The sequence below is a fragment of the Elephantulus edwardii genome, unplaced genomic scaffold, assembly GCF_000299155.1.
Source record: "Elephantulus edwardii isolate Elephantulus edwardi_28Jun2011 unplaced genomic scaffold, EleEdw1.0 scaffold00003, whole genome shotgun sequence".
In the NCBI taxonomy this organism is placed as follows: Eukaryota; Metazoa; Chordata; class Mammalia; order Macroscelidea; family Macroscelididae; genus Elephantulus; species Elephantulus edwardii.
In genome coordinates this window covers 28068044-28088251 of record NW_006399753.1, presented here as the reverse complement: position 1 = coordinate 28088251, position 20208 = coordinate 28068044, and the positions used below count along the sequence as shown (strand labels likewise).

The 20208-nt window shown below is 38.7% G+C and overlaps 1 pseudogene; it reads right to left on the bottom strand.

Moving 5' to 3' along the window:
* Positions 1 to 3631: 3631 nt before the first annotated feature.
* Positions 3632 to 20208, bottom strand: part of LOC102848437 — a 25287-nt pseudogene continuing 8710 nt past the window's right edge.

The window sequence follows — 20208 nt, the reverse complement described above, 5'->3', positions numbered from 1 at the left end:
ATCAGGATGGGTGTGTCAGAGGCGGTGCGGTTGGCGCAGGATAGAGCAGGGTTTAGGGCTGTTGTGCATAGGGTCGCTATGAGTTAAAAACAACTCGACGGCACATAACAACAACAATAATATACCAGTCTATTTAATTAAGAGGACAAAGAGTCAAAACCTTTGCTAAAGAGTTATGATTTAGGCTGTGGTCTTGACTGAAGAGAGCCCTGTTTTTATAGTAGTTAAGTCCTTGCCTGTTAACTGATAGATGTGTGGTTTGAACTGACCAGTAACTTTGTAAGAGAAGAGACTTGAAAATCTGCTCTTGTAAAGTACAAATCTATTGCCATCAAGTAGTGATCATCCTTTGGATTTCTGAAGTTGTAAATCATAACATGAGTAGAGTCTTGTTTTTCTCTTTAAGAGCAAGTGTTGTATTTGAACTGCCAACCTTGCATTTAACATTCAAACAAATAATGTATTGCTGTTGTATGCCAGAACTGACTCCCAGCTGAACCTCCAGCAGGCATTCAGAGACAGTAAATCATATGGGATATTTTCCATCCTTCTCCCTGTGGAAGAGTTGGTGGATTTGAACCACGTACCTTTGAGATGACAGCGCAGCTTCTTACCACTAGTCTAAAAGAGTTCCCTAGCACATAACCTAAAAAGATTAAAGCCTAAGAAGCCCTACAAGGCAGTTCTGCTTTGTTCTCTGGACTCAAACTCACTGCTGTCAAGTCAGTTCCAACTCACAGCAACTCTTTGTTGGTTTTTCAATGCTGTAAATCACAGTAAGAGGAGTGCCTCTCTTATTCCAAGGAGACACTGATGGCTTAGAATAGCTAATGACACATTATCTTTGGTTTAGCACTGTCTACATTTTCAGAGCTCACTTTGTCCTATAGGGCTGTTATAAATCCAAATTGACCAGATGGCACACAACAATAACAGCATGCTTGGAATACTGGAACACAATGAAAATTTCATATTAGTAAAATGAAACATTGGAGAAAATGTTGTTTAGTCTCAGCAGCGGGGCATTGCATAAGAATGGTTTTTAGAAGTAAAGATTTTTATGTAATTGCCTTAAGACTAAATGTTAGCTGTTTTAATGTGACTCCCAGGAAGAAGAATTTTCATCAGGGGAACAGAGTGTCAGTGATGTAGATTAGGTTGAACTAGAAAAAGAGACAATATTCTAAACATCGTATTTAAGGTATATTTGTAGAGTGTTTAAAAGATATGGTTGTATTTACTACCACAACACCTCTGATTATGAGAAAGCTTTAAATGGAATTTGTTTGGGAATCTGCATGTATAATGTTGCTAATGCAAATGTTTTTATTTAGAGTGGAAGAGATGGAAATGTCCTATTAGATCACCTCCTGCTAATGCAAAATAGACTTGTAAAGTCTGCTTGTGATGTCCTTGTCCCCACTGGCTTAACACATTGAGCCAAACTTGATAGGATTGGGAAAGAAAATTCATGTAAAATGTAGTTAGTCTGCTTTGCTCTGTCCTATTGTAAACACCCTGGTAGAATCAATACCACTATTATGGTTTTTTAGCTAACCCAATTACATTTTAAGTGGCTCCGCAGAGGTGTCAAAACCAAAAGCAGTCCTGCTATACCTGATAAATGGCCTGTAGAACATTCAAAGTGCTTTGCAACCTTTGATGCTATTTAGGTTGATATGCAAATTATCTATCACAGCATGCTCAAAGAGTCAGTATGCAGTTACATCAGACATCAAAAGCAAAGTGAGTTATTACTCTATTGAATATCAAAGACTTAAAAAAAGTCATGAAGAAAATGAAGTATCTATTATTTTGTTTTTATTTATTTAAAAAAACCCTTTAAAAATATAAGGTGCAAAGTCCTGGTTGAATTAAAGATATTTTAGTGGATTCTTCTTTAAGAGTTCTTGAGCTAGTAGTCCTCATTGTAACCTTTCAAACTTCAAGGTCAATATCTATGAAACAGAGAGAGATCTGAATTATTATTACTTTTTAATGAAGAGAAATGTAACATCAAGATTGGAGGAAGACTCGTCAATAACCTGCATTATGAAGACACAACCTTCCTTGTTTACAATGAGGAAGACTTGAAGAATTTGTTGAAGAAGGTCAAGGACTGTAGTCTTTACTATGGATTAAATCTCAACATCAAAAACTAAAGATTGTCACCGCTGGGCCAATTGGCAGCACCATAATAGATGAAGAGACTGAAATTGTTAATAGTTTTAGATTGTTTCCATAATCAACATTTTAGGCACTAGCAGTCAGGAAATCAAAAGATGAATAGCTTTAGGAAAAAATCTGCTGTGAGGGACCTCTCCAGAGTGCCAAAGAGCAATGATGTCAGTCTGGAGACTAAGATGTATCTAATCTAGGCTGTAGTCCTCAGTATTACTTGCTATGGAGCTGGGTAATGACTAAGAATGACAGAAGAATCAAGACATTTGATTTGTGGTGATGGAGAAGAGCCTTGGCCATACCATGGACCACCAAGAAGACAAACAGGCCTGTTATGGGGAGGGTGAAACCAAGTTGCTCCTTAAAGGCAAGGATTTTGATATGCTTTGCACACGTTGCCAGGAGAGACCACTCCTTGGAGAAGGATATCATACCTGGAAGGGTATAAGAACAATGCAGGATTAAAAAACAAGGAACTCATGCAATATTATTCAAAATGGTTGACTCTGGAGAACATTATGCTGAGTGAAATATCCCAGTCACAAAGGACAAATATTACATGATGCCACTGTTGTAGAATGGGACTGTCCTTGGGGCTGGGGAGAGACTGAGTAAGATGGGTTCAATAATGTATACTGCACTGAAACAGAGGAGGGAGAAAACTGTTTAAAAGAGATATATAACTAGGTATTTCTGTCATCACAGGAGTCTAGAACGAGGGCTACATGGTGGAGGGGATCTGGGGGAGGGTTTGTAAAACAATGAAAGAATCTTTTCTTTTACTTTTCCATAATTTTTGACTCATGTACTTATAACTTGCTAGTTAAATTTGTGTCTTCTAGGTTGCAACACCCCCATGATACATCTTCAAGGATATGAACATGTACGGCCAAGCACAATCAATAAGAGTGCATCTAAATTCCAAAATCAATCTCCATAATAGTCTATGTGTTTCCTACTGCCAAAGGGGCCCTTTAGAGTAGTGAGAGAAGATCTTCACCCTGAAACCCACAGCGTCCCTTTTCAGCAGGAAGTAGCTAAGAGAATACGCCATCCCCTTTTCCTTATGACTCAGGGTGAAGTCTCTCTCAGGGAGGAGTGATAGGGAATGGCAAAGGACACACTGACAAAGAAGATTAATCAGAACTGGCTTTGACAAGCACTGTGGCATTTGGACAAGAACAAACTGGGAGGAGGGTAGAGAAAATAGTGCAACAATGAATGAATGGAAACACCCCCCCCCCAAAAAAAAGAACAATGCAGGAGAGGAAGACCTCAGATGAGGTGGATTGGCAATAGGGATAAATGTGTCAGAAATAATGAGATAGGCTCAGGATGTGGCAAGGTTCTGAGCTATAGGGTTGCTGTGAGTCACGGATAACCGGACGGCACATTAAAAACAACAAAAAGAACAAGTCAATTTATTTCACATAGCATACTAGTGGACATTTTATGGGTGTTTAACGATTAGTTCATTTGCGATCTTCTTTACCCTTACATCAACTATTTTAAGTGTTCTGGTTTCAAATATGTATTTTCCTTTGCAAACTTCTGAAAGAAATGAGCACCTCCACCTACACCGACAAAATGTACTTCACTGGCCAAAATCACCTGCCCATTTTCATCTAAAAGCCTGAGGAATGTTTGGTGAAAACTGCTATAATAATCTGGGTTGTAACTGGTTTCTAAGGTGAGCATAGATCTTATTTTACAAAAGGTTTTTTGATGCTTAGTACAAATTCACAAAACTCAGACCACTTGCTAGAAAAGAATGGGCATTTAAAGAGTTGTTATTCTAATTTTTATTTCCTGTATTCTTTCACAGCTGGTTCCCTTATAGAATTTTCTTCTTCTAAAGTGGAGTTATCCACTATATTAGGTAAGATTACTTCATCAATCACCAAATTATTTTAATCTTGAAAAGGAATTTCTTTGGCCCTTCCTTAACACAAGTATACCTAATAAACCTCATCCAAAGCCAAGATTCAACACCTTTTCCTAGCAAGATCTACTTCAATCATAGGTACAGTCCCAGATTTTTAAACCCCCATTATATACACCTGCAATCAGATCAGTGTGAACAGAAAGGGTTTTTAAAACTGTATCCTCTTCAAAGAAGTTCTTTCCCAATACGATGTTTTTCTCTGTTAATACATGAATATGTTGGAGATCCAATAAAGTTTCTACAACATTTGTTTTCTAATTGTTTCTTTAAATTTTCATTGAATGCTATTTGGAAACTAACAGGACTAGTTCTTATTTGACTTCAAGTTCTTTGAACTATTAGCTGCAATGAGTGTACTATTTCTATCTTGAGAGAATTGTATTTCCTAATGATTTATGATCCACAAAGCAATCTGCATGCAAGTAAAATTGTTCTGTAGAACATTTTTATCCTCTAGTTTTCTTTTCCACTTTTTGAAACTGATGACTCTTCTGAAGAACCCAGGGTCAAATCATCATTTCAAAAAGGTGTTAATTCATTTTCCATATGATCTTCTAAAGTGAAATTCAAATTCAAAAATTATTCTCTCACTCTTCAATTTAAGAGGAGATTCTTCAACTTCTAGTTAAAATGTGAAAATACATAGAAACTTGCCTCAATTATTTAATTAGCTTGTTGGAGGAGTAGATTTCACCTTTGATACTTGCAATAAAGATTGACACTCGACATCAAGAAAATGAAGTGTCTTACCACTGGGCCAACTGACAGCATCATGGTTGGTATATGGAGAAGAGATTGAGGTTGCTCTTAATTTCCACATGCTGGGTTCCAACACTCGGCACCACCAGGCAGGAATTCCAAAGACAAATTTTACTGGGTAAACCTGCTGTCAGGGACCTCTCCAAAGTGCTAAAAAAACAATTATGTCAGTCTATAGATTCATATGTGCCTGATCCAGGCCATGGTTTTTGCAATTATTTTCTATGCATCAGGGAGTTGTACAATGAATGAACAAGGGTGTAGAGGAAGAATAGATGACTTTGAGTTGTGGTGCTGGAGAAGAGTCTTGAACATACAATTTTTAAAAAAATAAATAAATAAATACTAAGGTGCATCAGACCTAAGGATTGCTATTTTCAATTGTTTCCTATGCATTTGTAAGTTGTAAAATGAATAAGGAAGACCAAATCAGAATTTATGCTTTTGAATGGTGGTATTGGAGAAGGGTATTGAATATGTTTATTTTTATTATTCTATGTGCTTAAATTAATAACATACTATTAGAAGCCTCAGATCAATGTATCCCAAATACAGCTGAATAAGTCCATACTTTCTATTAACAACTCCATCTACGGCTCAGTTATCTTTATGTTTTTATAAGATTTTTTTACAAAGAATAATTGTACAAAATTCTATTTTGTGTCCTTCAGCACATTTTCTGCCATCAAGGCCCTTAAAAACTCTGTGAACAGCTGTAAAACATTGTCAGATAAAATGGCAGAAGATGAGCCGCTCAGATTGGAAGGCATACAAATTAGAACAAGGGAAGAGCTGCTTCCTCAAACTAGACCCTGCTTTAATGATGTGGTAAAACTCAAAATGAGGAGATATTGAGACAAGCATCCATGAATCATTAGTTCACTGTACATTGTACGTTGAATCATTTGTACTTTGAATGTACAAAGTATGAACCAAGGGAAATCAGAAGTTGTTAAAAAGAAAATGGAATGCATAAAGACCTACATCATAGGCATTGGTGAGCTCAAATTGACAGATCACCAGATCTTGAATTAGATAATACTAGTATCTACTATGACAGGAATAACACATTGAGGAGGAATAGTGTTGAATTCATTAGGAAAAGGACTATTTCAAGACCTGCTCTGAATTATAACTCTGTCAATAAAGAGATAATAACCATACACATATCAGAAAGACCTCTGGTAATAATCACACATATGATTAGGGATGATAGAAGGAGAGTTGATGCCTTTGAGCTTTGGTGCTGGAGAAGAGTATTGAATATACCATGGGCTGATAGGAGAACAAACAAGTTCATCCTGGAGACAGTGATGCCAGGCTGCTCCTTGGAGGCAAGGATTCTGAAGCTTCTTCAGGCATACTTTAGACATGTTGCAAGGTGGGATCAGTCCTTGAAGAGGGACATCATGGTTGGGAGGATGGAGGGACAGTGCAGAAGAGGAAGACCCTTGATGAGATGGATTGATTCAGTCACTGGGGTAATGGGGGATTACCCAGAGACAATAAGATTGACAAGGGCTAGAGCAGGGTTTAGGGCTATTGTACATAGTGTAGCTATGTGTCGCAGGTGACTTGACAGCACATAACAACAACAATAGCATAAGGAAGTCTTATAACTGCTTCCTCTGGTGGCTTAATTTTAGGCCATAAATTGGTCTCTTCTTCTGTTCAAACTACAGCTTTTTGATCTAGATTTCACATGAGCACTATTAAGAGTTCTGAAACTCCCATTCTTCTCAGTATTAGCCATAATTAGCTCATTTTTGAGCAAAGAGAATAACAAGCACTTATTGAAAAATATCAACGACTTCAGCCTTCAATATTCATTAAAATGCAACATTCAGAAAACAAAAATACTCATCACTGGATCAATAGGCAGCATCACGATAAATGGAGAAAAAGATTGAAGTTGTCAATGATACCAATTTACTTGAATTCACAATCAAGAGTTATGGAAATGCAGTCAAGAAATAAAAAAAAGTAAGTGTTGGGAAAAACTAAAAATTAAAATGTCAGTCTAAACACTAAGGTGTGGAAAAAAGGGAGAGGTAAGCAAAAAAATAACAATTTTCAATTATGGCATCAATGAAGAATGTAATAAATTATAGACTGACAGAGGGAACTCTGGTGGCTTAATAGTAAGGAATTTCACTGTCAATACTAAGGCACAAGGTTCAAATCTACCAACTGCTCCACAGTAGAAACATGAGTAATCTCCTGTGTGATATACTTCCTCAGAAAACTTGCTGGAGGGTCTGCTATGAATTGGTCTCCACTCAGTGGCACACTAAAACAATGGACTGCCAAAAGAATCAATATATTTGTCTTGGAGGAGATGGAGACAGAATATTCCTTAGAACTGAGAATGGTAAAACTTTGTCTCACACACTTTGGACATATTACCAGGAAGGAATACTTTCTGGAAAGGGACATTGTCATGGATTGAGCTGTTTCCACACAAGAGGTACGTAACGATGCAATGTGGAAGTTATGTAATATTTCTCCATAATCTAATAAATCAGACAGTTCTAAGAGGATAAGAGTGGGAATACAGCACCCTTAATCTCACCACAATTTTGTATGAGGGAAATTTCCATGTAGTATGACTCATAATATCTTTTATCATGTAAGGGGCGAAAGGAGAGAAAATTAAACAGAGACTTCAGTATCACCAAGAAAGAACTGCCAGGAGTGGAGCATGTTTTTTGAAATCCAAGTCCGTGCACTGGGAAGCTCCTTAACATAGGGGAAGAACAAGACATGTGGATATTTCCAAGGAATGCTGGGTCTGTGGATGCTGAAGGGGTCTTCTTTCAGACCTAATGCAGAGAGGGGTCCTTCTCATAGAGCCAGCAGCCTGAATTTATACTTCTACTACTTAAATTGTAAAAGAATACATTTCTGTTTGCTAAAACCATCCATTTGTGATCTCTCTGTTACAGGAGCACTAGATAATGAATATGGACATAATGCTTGCTAAAGCAAAAGTTCAGCAAAAAAGAGGAAAAGCCTCAAGGAGATGGATAAAAAAATAGTTGCCACCCTTATCTTGCAAACAGCAAATATTGTCAATGGTTGGGCTTTTCTTTTTCATGTCATATTTAACAGTCATCTTCTGTTACAGCCTTTGAGCCTTAAAGGGCAGTTCTACTCTTCCTTGCATGAATGCTCTGAGTTGGAACTCAGTCAATGTATATATATATTAGGATTTTTTATCTTCTTATAAAAAATCAATCAAATCTGATCTGTACATCAGCACAATGAGCAGGCAGAATTTAGAAGAGGTTGTGGTACTAGGGATATTATAGCTAATGTTGGATGGATCTTGGCAGAAAGTAAAGAATTCCAGAATGTCTATCTGTGCTTCATTGACTATGCAAAGGCTTTTGACTGTGTGGATCACAACAAGCTGTGGCTGACTCTGAGAAGAATGGGAATCCCAGAACATTTGATTGTGCTAATGCAAAACCTGTACTTAGACCAAGAGGCAGTCAGAACAGAGCAAGGAGACACTACATGGTTCAAAATCAAGAAGAGGGTCAGTCAGGGATGTATTCTGTCTCCATACCTTTTCAATCTGTATGCAGAACAGATTAACCGAGATGCTGGGCTGTATGAAGAGGAATATGGCATCAGGATTGGTGGAAGAGTCATCAACAACCTGCATTATGCAGATGACACAACCCTGCTTGCTGAAACTGAGGAGGACCTGAAGTGCTTACTGCAGAAGGTCAAGGACTGCAGCCTCTTAGACGGATTGAAGCTCAACATCAAGAAAACAAAGATTCTCACCACTGGGCCAATTGGCAGCATCAGTCTGGATGGTGAAGAGGTTGAGATAGTCAACAGTTTTAGTTTGCTTGGCTACACAATCAACACTCTTGGTAACAGCAGCCAGAAAATCAAGAGATGGATTGCATTGGGAAAGTTGGCTGTGAGGGACCTCTCAAGAGTACCAAAGAGTAACAATGTCAAACTGGAGACTAAGGTGCACCTGATCTGGGCTATAGTCTTCGCAATTATGTGCTATGCATCAGAAAGTTGGACAGTGAATAGGGTTGATAGAAAGAGAATTGATGCCTTTGAGCTGTGGTGCTGGAGAAGAGTGTTGAATATACCATGGACTGCTGGGAGAACAAACAGGTTTGTCCTGAAGAACGTAAAGCCGGAATGCTCATTGGAGTCAAGGATTCTGAAGCTTCATCTGACACACTTTGGGCATGTTGCAAGGAGGGACTGGTCCTTGGAGAGGGACATCATGTTTGGCAGAGTGGAGGGGCGGCGAAGGAGAGGAAGACCTTGGATGAGATGGATCAACTCTGACTGGAGCAGTGCAAATAAGAGCATTTGAGATGGCTAGGTTGGCACAGAATAGAAGAGTGGTTTTAGAGCTCTTGTACAGAGGGTTGCTATGAGTTGCAAACTACTTGATGGCACATAACAACAACAATAAGATGCTTTGAAATGTAAACCATAGACTATAGGAACATAAAGCGATTCTGGCGAGTTGCATTCAATTTGGCCCTTGTAATTCTGAATAGAACTGTTTTCCATAGGTTTTCAATAGCTGGTTTTTCAGAAGTAGTTCACTGAGCTTTTCTTTCACCATGTCTTTGTTGTAGTTGTTAAGTGCTGCCAAGTTGAGTACAATTCATGGTGACCCTATAAACAGCCAACCTGACACCTGCTCTTTCCACCATCCTCACCATCTCGGAGACACTAGAGCCCATTTCTGAAGTCACAGTGTCAATCCATCCATCAGGGGTCTCCTGCTCCTTTGCTGACCTCCCATCTTTCCAAGTATGATGTCCTTTCCCAAGGTATATCCTTGACTAGCTACATGCCCAAAGTATGAACGATGAAGCTTCATCATCCTTGCCTCTAAGCAGCATTCTGGCCCCATCTTTTCCAGGACATATTTGCTTGTTTGTTTGGCAGTCTATAGGATTTTCAGAATCCTTCTCCAGCACCACACACAACTCAAAGGGATTATTTATTCTGTCATCCTATTCATTGTCCAGCTCTCTAATGCACAGCAGGTGATTGAGAAAACTATGACCTGAATTAGACACACCTTAGTCTTCAGAGTGACATTATTGCTCTTCAACATTTTTGAGAGGTCTCTGACTCTACAGTTGCCTAAGGCAATACATTACTTGATTTCCTGACTGCTAGCACCAAGGGTGTTGATTGTGGATCCAAGCAAGAGGAAATCCTTGACAGCTTCAGTCTTTTCTCCATCCATCGTAATATTGACTGTTAGGCCTGTGGTGAGAACTTTGTCTTCTTAACGTTGAGATGTAATCCATACTGAAGGCTGTAGTCCTTGATAGTTAGTTCCACACTAAGCATTGTATATCCCCCTCCTTTTCAGCAAGCATAGATGTGTCATCAACATAATGCAGGGTGTTGATGGGCCGTTTTCCAATCCTTATGCCATATTCTTCTTCATAGAGTTCAGCTTCACAAATTATTTGCTCAGCATACAGATTGAATAAGTATGGAGAAAGGATACAACTCTGACACCTACCCTTCCTGATCTTAAACCATGCAGTGTTCCCTTACTGTGTTCACATAACAGCTTCTTTGTCTAGGTATAGATTGTGCACGATCACAATTAAGTGTTCTGCAATTCCCATTCTTCTTGATATGAGCCACAATTTGTTATGATCACACAGCCCAACATTATACCTTTGCTTAAACAATAAAACACAAATATACATTCTTCTGGAATTCTTTGCTTTTATTCAGGACCCACCTGATATCAGCAATGATACCCCTGGTCTGAGGCCCTAAAACCAGCTTCTGGTAGTTTCCTAACAATGTACTATTCCAGCCACTTTTGAATGATCTTCAACATTTTGTTTGCATGAGATATTATGAATGATATTGTTCAATAGTTTCCAAATTCTGTTGAATTACCATTCTTGGGAATAGGGACAAATACGGATCCTTTCCAGTTAGTTAGAAATTTAGCTGTTTTCCAAATTTTTTGGCAATAACTGGTGAGCATTTCCAGGGCTGCATCTGTTAGTTCAAACATGTCAATTGGTTTTCCATCGATTCCTGGGGACTTATTTTTTGTCGACACCTTTAACACTGCTTGAACTTCATCTTTCATCACCATTGGCTCTTGTAGTACTTCCTGAAATTTTTCCTTATCAAGCAATTATTTATGTTACAGTGATTCCATGTATTCCTTGCGTTATATTTTGAGGCTTCCTGGACCATTCAGGATTGTTCTCATAACATCTTCCAATATTGCAACTAGAAGTTTGAATTTGTTTTTCAATTCTTTTGGCTTGAGAAATCCTAAACGAGTTCTTCCCTTTTTATTTTCTGACTTCAGCTCTTTGCACATTTTATGATAATATTTTGCTTTATCTTCTTGAGCTGCCCTTTGAAATCTGTTCAGCTCTTTTATTTAGACATCTCTTCCTTTTGTTTTGGCTTCTCAACACTCTAGTGCACTTTTCATAGTCTCTTCTACCATCCATTTTGGTTTTTTCTTCTTCCTCCTTCTTCATAATGACATTTTCTATCTTCATGGGTGATATCTTTTATATCCTCCTACAGTTCCTCTGGTCCTCTATCATTGGTGTTCAAAGCCTCAAACTTGTTCTTGAGATAATTCTTAAATTCAATGGAACAGACTCAACGTCATATTTTGGCTCTGTGGGGTAGTTTTTTTCAGCTTCAGTTTAAACTTGTGCATGACATATCTCTAGGTAGACTTATACCACCAAACTTTAAGCTAATAGCCAAGCTCATCAGTCATTTACACCATCATTACTTAATATATCTCAACATTTCACAAACAGATAAGAAGTATAAAGAAGATGAATACCCTCACTTTTTCAACCCTGAATTTCACGTGTATTAGAGCTGTGTCCAGAATTAAATTCTCCAAATTATAAGTGGGTGTATGATTTCTATAAGGGATAAAACCTGGGCCTATTAGCACATACAAGAGGCTATTTAATTTTATTTCTAACATTGTTGTTACATAGCATCAAGTTGGAGCCAACTCCTAACTGACTGTCCAGCAGAGTTTCAGAGGCAGTAAATTGCACAAGAGGAGACTGTCTTATCTTTCCTGAAGCATCAGTAGAGTCTAGTCATGCACCTTTGGCTTGGCAGCACAATGACTTACCACTAATCTGCTAGCACCTCCAAAGCAGAAAGATGTATAATCAACCTCTGTGTGATTTATTGCCTATAAAAACCCCACTGGAGTGACAGCTATGAGTGGGTCCCGACTCAACAGTACACAACAGCAACAAGAAGGCACCAAAACTCCCTTTGCTTCTTATAGTTAAGGCTTTCTTTCTTAAAATTATTTTGGACAAGTTGTATTTTTATTGTTTGGAGATCCCTGCCGTGATGCAGTGAGTTATTTAATATGGCCTTCCTAGCCGTAGTTTAAAGAAGCTCTGGCAGCATAATAGTTTGTAGAGAGTTGTGCTGCTAATCCGAACGAGGCACTTCTCTGATGACTTGTGTCCATCAGCAGCTCTTCGGGAAAAAGATGGGCAACCTCTTCTAGTGTGATTTATGTCTACGTAAACACCCTAGAGGATCAACTGTGAATTAATTAGTTCTGATTCCATAGCAATGAGTTTGAGTTTTGAACCATTGTTTTTGTAACTTCCACTAAAGTAAGAGGTTTAACTGTGTGAATGAGATGCTTATTGCTCATTGAGCATGTTTGTTAGCTTGCTAATTATGTAAAAGAAAAGGACATGTGACACCTGTGTGAAGGTAGAAACATACAAAGTACATAGAGTCCTAGAAAGGGATTGGTTAGTTTTATCATTCTACTAGACTTAAAATAAGTCATCTCAGAGGCAAGACAGGGCAAAACTATCAAGAGCTAAGAGTGGAGTGTATGCTTTGGACTTGGAATTTCTGCTCTGAGAACCTTTTCTACCCAGGATACAGAAAGAAGAATAACACCAGATATGATAAGAGACAGCAAGAAGCAGTGGCAGAGAAATGATGACAGAAAAATCAGAAGACCATCAGAAAACAATATCAATCCAGCGAATGAAAAAGCTTAGTGCCTACAGGCAGGAGTCTTGCTAGTAGAATGGGATTCTTCTAGATACTTAATGGTTGAGCTAAAGAGTTTTATTACACTTCTCTGATGACAGAAAAGTCCAGGCTGGCCCAAGAAGGTCTTAAGCGTTAAGGAGTCAAGGGTCAAGATGCAAAGGATCAGGTAGAAGCTTGCCTGTGGACATATCCCAAAAGCTATTCTGACAGATCTAAGAATTACATTTGGAGTTGTTTATAATCCTGAAGAATAACCTGATACTTCTCTAACAAACCTCAAAAGTGTATTAGCTGTGCATTTGTGTGGCCATTGCAATGAATTATGGAACCTAAAAGAGAACTAAAGAGTGTTGTGGGAGGGATGGATAATGTTAGTACTGGTAAAATGTTGGATAGAGAAGGTAAATTTGACTGTCTTATAGGAATGAACCTTGGATTGATGCTAATGATCATTTTCTCCATTCACCTGGAGAAGTCAGAGGTCAGATGCCTCAGCCACAGCATTTTTATGCCCAAGGAATTTTGTCATTTAAGTAACACAGGAAAAGACTTTTATTTGTCTTCTGCTTAAACTACTTTTCTTAAACAGCTTCATAGAGTACTTAATGCCAAGTTGAAACCAAGTCATAATTTACACTCCTTTGGGTTTCTAACGCTATATATGACACAGAAGGCTATTGTTTATCTTCCTCACTGCAACTGGTGGATTCAAAGAGCTAGAGGGGTGTGGACTTTCAATTAATAACTACCTATCACACACAAACCAACACAAGTACCAGAGATGGAAAACTTAATATAAAGTTTTCCTTTATAGAGAAGGAAAACCATTCCAATATCTTTACACACATATACACACACACACACACACACATGTTTTTGTTGTTGTTGTTAATTGCCATAGAGTTGTAGACAGCTCATAGTGACCCTATGAGTAAAAGACCTGAACACTTGCATAACTTTTATTGTTTCTCCAAGCTCACAGAGTTTCTGGAGGAAAGCTATTTCGGAAGTGGATGCCACTCCTGCTTCCAAGCTTATTTTAATTGGGGCGCTTCACAAAACACTGTCCACCAAAGGTAACAATTATCACATTTGACATGTTAGTGTCACAGTGTTCAGCATCACAGCCACCACGAGTTACCTCTGTACAGCAAGTGAACAGAACAGCGATATGCCACTTTGAAATATGTTTGACCCAAACCAATTAAAATCAGGCCTGAGTGCCACAGATTAAAATCATCCACCTTTTTCTTGGTACATACATATAATGCAGCTATACTTAAGATAACAGTAGTAATTATAATTATATACAAAAAGTAAATTTGGATTTTGGTGATATAATATGTTTTTATTTTAGCCAAAATATATTTACTCATTCATCAGACATTATCGAGCACCGACAGTCCACATTAAGGGTAGTGGTGGTTCAGTAATACAATTACTGCTTTCCATTCAGGTGACTTTAGTCCTATTCCTGATTAAGGCATTTCAAGTGCAACCACAACTTGTCTCTTAGAGGAGTCTGTAGGCTTCTGTGACATTGAATAGGTTTCAGCAGAACTTTCAGATTAAAATGTTCTGGAAACAAAAGCCTAGCAATCTGCTAAGGAAATTTCTATGGATCAAAATCTTCTGATCTTATTGTCAATAAGATGACCTTGAGTGGAGGCTGTCCTGCTAAGAGGTTGAGAAAGGAAACATTTAAAAAATAAATAAATAAAGTGTTATACCTCCTTCTACAGTGGTTGCACCATTGAAATATCCACCCTGTCCCTGGGTGGGCTCAAACCACCAAACTTCCAGTTAACAGCTGAATGTGCTAACTGACTGTGCCACAGAGACACTTTCTCAAAAAGATGCAAATAGAGATACCATTTGACCCAGCAATTCCACTACCGGGAATATACCCCAAAGAGACCATAACTGCCACCCAAGTAGATATATGCACACTCATGTTTATCGCGGCTTTTTTCCTAAAAGCAAGAAGTTGGAAACAACCTAAGTGGCAATCAACAAACAAATGGATAGAGAAGCTGTGGTATAGTCACACAATGGAATGCCACACTGCATTGAAAAACAAGGAATCCATGCAATATTATTCAAAATTGGTGACCCTGGAGGACATTATGCTGAGTGAAGCATCTCAGTCACAAAAGGACAAATACTGCCTGGTGTCACTGTTGTAAAACAGGATTGACATCAGGGTTGGGGGGGAGGAGATGGAGAAAGATGGGTTAAAAGCTGTATACTGCATTGAAACAGATGAGGGATAAAACTGTTTAAAAGGGATATGTGATTAGGTATTTTTGTCATGACAGGAGTCCAGAGCTGCATAGTTGAGTGGACCTGAGGGCAAGGATTATAAAACAATGGAAGAATTTTTCTTTTACTTTTCCAAGAGGGTAGTGTACTGGGAGGAGGGGTTGTGATGGGAGAAAAGTGCCACAATGAATGAATGGAAATCCAAAGTCTCTCTAAATTTTCATTGAAATTAACAATAAATTAACAAAATAAATGAAATTTTTATTTTATGCCGGTCTACTTATTTGCAAAGTTTGTATACCTTGGTTTTTACACTGGATCTTTTGCATTTCCTTACCTACCCCTCCCTCCACCCACCAAATTGTGTGATCCAATGATTACCCCCCTTTTATCCTCACCCCTTTGCTCCCCCCACTCCCTTGGATCCTAATACCTGTTTTACTGGTTATCTTTCTATTTCAGCAATAATGGTCTTATACAGTATTTGTCCTTATAGGACTATCTTTGTTCACTTAGCGTAAGACTCTCTCCAGTTCCTCCCAAGTTAGGTAGTTTAAAAAAAGCATTGCTCCTGCATGCTGCATAATATTCTAGCATGTGAATGTACTATAATTTCTCAATCCATTCAATTGTGGTTGGACATTTACCCTGTTTCCATGTTCTTGAGATGGTGAATAATGCTGCTGGGAACATTGTTGTACAAATCTTCATTTTTCGGGATATATTTCAAGCAGTGGAATAGCTGAGTCACATGGAATTTTTATGTTCAGCTGAGTCATATGGAATTTTTATGTTCAGCTTTTTGAGGAAAGATAAACTGCCTTCCAGAGTGGTTGTACCATTTTGCAATCCTGCCAAATATGTGTAAGAGTTCCTACCTGTGCACTTCCTCTCCAACATTTATTACTTGCTGTCCTGTTAAACTTTGCCAAAGCTCCTGGGGTCAGATGATATTTCATCATGATTTTGATTTGCATTTCTCTTATTGCCAGTGACTTTGAATATTTCTTCATGTGTTTGCTGGCCATCGAACCATCTTCCTTTGTGAAAACTTTTTCCATGTCTTTTGCAATTTTGTAATTGACTTACCAGGCTTTTTCTTGTTGAGGCCCTGTAGAATTCTGTAAACTTTTTATATGAGTGGGATCAAGGTTAGACAACCTAGTCTGTAATATAAAGAGACTACCAAATACAACCAGAAATGTACAATCAAGATAAGATAAAATTGAAAAGAAAAAAAAAAGATAAGATAAAATTGATGAATTGGACCTCCTAAAGATTAAATTCCTGGGTGCATCAAAAATACTTTTCAACAGAGTGAAAAGAAACTGAGAAAAACCATTTGGCAAAAATAACACTTTTTACACTGGATGTCAGAAGAGATTCTAGATATTGAACTAGGGTACCAAGAAGCCAAAACAAAGGGAAGAAATCAAGAAGGGAAGGAGCAGAGTCAAAGATTTCAAAGGATAACTCGGAAAGACAAAGCAAAGTATTATAAGGAAATGTGCAAGGAGCTAGAGTTAGAAAATAAAAAGGTTCAAAACTCGCTTGGCATTTCTTAAGCTAAAGAAACTGAAGAACAAATTTAAACCTCGAGTTGTAAAACTTAAAGATGCTATGGGCAGAATATTGAATGATCCAGGAAGCATTAAAATAAGATGGAAGGAGTGTACAAAGTCACTGTACCAAAAACTACTGGCTAGCACAGAAGAATTTCATGAAATAATATATGATAAAGAGGCAATGGTGATGAAGGAAGATGTTCAAGCTGCTCTGAAGGAGTTGGTGAAAAACAAGGCCCCAAGAATTGATGGTATAATAATTGACATATTTCAACAAACAGATGCTGCCCTGGATGTGCTTACCAGGTTATGCCAAAGAATCTGAAGGACAACTACCTGGCCAACTGACTGGAAGAGATACATATTTATTTCCAATCCAAAAAAAAGGTGACCCAACAGAATGTGGAAATTATCAAACAATATCACTAATATCACACACAAGCAAAGTTTTGGTGAAGATTATCCAGAAACAACTGGAATGTTAAGTTGACAGATATATACCGGAAATACATGCTTGGTTTAGAAGAGGTCATGGCACTAGAGACATGTCAGATAGATCTTGGCTGAAAGCAAAGAGTACCAGAGGAATGTCTATCTTTGATTCATTGACTATGCAAAGACATTTGATTATGTGGATAACAACAAATTGTAGCTAACCTTGAGGAAAATGGAAATTTCAGAACACTTGATTGTGTTTATGTGAAACCTGTACTTGGACCAGGAAGCAAAGGAACAGAGGAAGGAAACATTGCATGGTTCAAAATCAGGAAAGGAGTGCATCAGGGATGCATCCTATCTCCATACTTTTTCAATCTATCTATCTATCTATCTCCATACTTTTTAAATCTATGTATCTATGTTGTACATAGGGTTGCAAGTCGCAGGTGACTCGACGGCACATAACAACAACAACAACATCTGCAAAACAGATCATTAAGCTGGGCTTTATGAGGAGACATGTGGCATCAGGATTGGAGGAACACACATCAATATTATGCAGATGACACAACTGCTGAAATTGAGGAGGACCTGAAGAGCTTGCAGAAGGACTGTAGTCTTCTGTATGGATTGAAATTACACATCAAGAAGACAAAGATTCTCAGCACTGGGCCAATTGGCAGACCCATGATAGATGGAGAAGAGATTGAGGTTATTAACAATTACAGCTTGCTTGGCTCCACAATCAACACTCTTAATACCAACAGTCAGTAATTAAAAGATGAATTGCACTGGGAAAATCTGCTGTCAGGGACCTCTCCAGAGCACTGAAAAGACCGATCCAGATGATGCACCTGATCTAGACCATGGTGGTTGCAATTACTGGCTGGTCATCAGAAAGCTGGACAATGACTAAGGATTACAGAAGAAGAATCTTTGCCTTTGAGTTGTGGTGCTGGAGAAGAGTCTTGAACATACCATGGACGACCAAGAAAGTCTTGGAGAGGGTGAACTCAACTTTCTATTTGGACTCTAGGATTTTGAAGCTCCATCTAACATACTTTGAGACAAGAGGGACCGAAGAATATCATACTCAGAAAGCTGGAGGGACAGTACAGGACTAGAAGACCCTGGATGAGATGGATTAATACAGTCACTGAAGCAATGGGAGTAGTTATGTCAGTATCAGCGAGACTCACTCAGGACAGGGCATGTTTCAGAGCTGCTGTACCTAGAGTTGCTATGAGTCACAGGTGACTCAACAGCACATGAGTCGCTTGCGACTCATAGTGATCCTATGTACAACAGCCCTAAACTCTGCTCTGTCCTGTGCCAATTGCACTGTCTCTGACACTCCCATCCCAATTACCCCAGTCACTGAATTAATCCACTTCATAGAGGGCCTTCCCTACCTGCGCTGTACCTCCACCCTATCAAGCATGATGCCCCTCTCCAAAGACCAGTCCCTCCTTACAACATGTCCAAAGTAGGATAGATGAAGCCTCAGAACCCTTGCCTCCTGGGAGCTGCCCGGTTTCAGTCTTTTCAGGATGAATCTGTTTGTTTTCCTAGCAGTCCATGGTACCCTGAATACTCTTCTCCAACACCAAAGCTCAAAGACATCAATTCTTCTATCCTCCTTAGACACTGTCCAACTCTCTGATGCATAACAAGTGATTGCAAAGAGCATCGCCTGTATCAGGCGCATCTTAGTCTCCAGAGAGACACCATCGCTCTTCAGCACTTTGGAGAGGTCTCTGAAAGCAGACTTTCCCATGGCAATATGTCTTTTAATTTCCTGGCTATTGGTGCTGAGAGTGTTGACTATGGAGCCAAGCAAACTAAAGCTGTGAACAATCTCAATCTCTTCACCATCCATCCTGATGCTGCCAACTGGACCAGTGGTGATAATATTTGTCTTCTTGACACTGAGCCTCAATCCATATTGAAGACTGTAGTCCTTGACCCTCTGCAGCAAGTGCTTCAGGTCCTCTTCAGTTTCAGCAAGCAGGGTTGTGTCATCTGCATGACGCAGATTGTTGATAGATCTTCCATCAATCCTGACACCACACTTCTCCTCATAGAGCTCAGCCTCCCAGATAATCTGTTATGCATACAGGCTAAAAAGGTATGGAGACAGGACACATCCCTGGTGTATGCCCTTCACAATTTTGAACCATGACGTGTTTCCTTGCTCTGTTCTGATGACAGCCTCTTGGTCCAAGTATAGGTTTCACATTAGCATGATCAAGTGTTCTGGGATTCCCGTTCTTCTCAGAGTCAAGACCAAAATGGATTTCAGAAGACACTCTGAAAATTGCACTGGAGAGCAGAGAAGCCAAAGCACAGGGGAGAATTCAAGATACTAAAGAGTTGAATAGAAGATTTCAAAAGGCAGCATGGGATGACAAAGGAAAATACTACAATGAAATGTGCAAGGAGTTGGAGTCAGAAAATCATAAGTGCTGAACTCGCTCAGAATTTCTTACACTCAAGGAACTGAAGAACAAATTCAAACCTCGAGTTGCTATGATCAAGGGTGCTTTAGGAAGAATATTAAATGAAGCAGGAAATACTAAAAGAAGATGGAAAGAATATACTGAGTTACTGTATCGAAAGGAATTGACAGACGCAGAAGAATTTCATGAAACAACATATGAGCAAGAGCCTATGGTGATGAAGGAAGAAGTTTAGGCTGCTTTGAAGGAAATAGCAAAAAACAAGGCCCCAGAAATAGATGGTATACCAATTGACATATTTCAGCTAACAGATGCTGCCCTGGATGTGCTCACTAAGTTTCGCCAAGAAATCTAGAGAACAACCACTTGGCCAACTGACTGAAAGAGATCAATATTTGTTCCCATCCCAAAGAATGGTGACCCAACAGAGTGTGGAAACCATAGAACAATATTTTTTTTATTATTAAATTTTATTAGTTTTAATGAACATTTACAGAGATTTTGGGTTTTCATTCATTCATTGTTGCACTGTTTTCTCCAT